Source organism: Lolium rigidum, chromosome 6, assembly GCF_022539505.1.
Source record: "Lolium rigidum isolate FL_2022 chromosome 6, APGP_CSIRO_Lrig_0.1, whole genome shotgun sequence".
NCBI classification, from domain to species: domain Eukaryota; kingdom Viridiplantae; phylum Streptophyta; class Magnoliopsida; order Poales; family Poaceae; genus Lolium; species Lolium rigidum.
In genome coordinates, this window is record NC_061513.1 from 12192226 (window position 1) to 12193449 (window position 1224).

A 1224-nucleotide genomic window follows, 5' to 3' on the forward strand; every position below is an offset into this window, starting at 1 on the left:
ACAAGCAACTATGTGATAGCAAGATATATAACATCAAGCACGATGGCTATCACAAGGTAAAGTGCATAAGTAAAGAGCTCGTGTATAGAGATAACCGAGGCACGCGGGAGACGATGATTTATCCCGGAGTTCACACTCTTGCGAGTGCTAATCTCCGGTGGAGAGGTGCGGTGGCTTAGTGCTCCCGAACGCCACAAGAGGCTCACCTTGAGGTGTGGTTGCTCGATGCACACCAACGCCACAAAGGCCTCACCCCAAGATGCGGTACTCACACCACACACCGAACGCCACGAAGGCGCCTCACCTAAATCTCCGGTGACCCTCGCCACAAAGGCCTAGGTCACGGTTCCACTAAGGGATTTCCTTCGAGGCGGAAACCGGGCCTTACACAAAGATTGGGGCACACATCCACAACTTAATCGGAGGCTCCCAACAAACCGCCACAAAGGCCTAGAATCCGGTCTAGGGTTCCAAGAACCCAAGAGTAACAACTTTCTTGCTTTCACCTCCACGAATCTCCGTGGAGAACTCAAACCGATGCACCAAATGCAATGGCAAGAACACCACAAAGATGCTCAAGTCCTTCTCTCTCAAATTCCAACAAAGCTACAAAAGCTATTGGGGGAATAAGAGAGGAAGAACAAAGGAATTCACAAAGAACACCAAGATCAAGATCTAGAGAGTTCCACTCACAAAGAGATGGATTTGATTGGTAGAAATGTAGATCTAGATCTCCTCTCTCTTTTCCCTCAAATGGGGGCAAGAATCATGGAGGGATTGAGAGATAGTGCAAGCTTCTCTAGTTCAACAATGGAGGAGAGAGAGAGTAAGAGAAGCCACAGCCCAAGGAGGAAGAAGGGGGGTATTTATACCCCCCAAGAAAATCGAGCCGTTGGGCAAAACCAGGGCCGGATAATCCGGCCTAAGTAAGGGCCGGATAATCCGCCCCCCCGGATAATCCGGCCACGGTACAAAACCTGGTCAAAATCCGGCCAAAAGTCCGGCCTCACATCGACTTGCTTTTCTTCAGGTCCTTAGCCATTTTTCGAGGGGCCGGATATTTCCGAAATGTCCGGCCCGGATAATCCGGCCCTGGGACAAAACCGGGACAATATCCGGGCAAATGTCCGGCCCCTATACTGAGCAGCAATTCCTCAGGTCCTTAGCCGATTTCGGGGGGGGCGGATATTTCCGAAATGCAATAAAGGCACATGCTTAAGCACA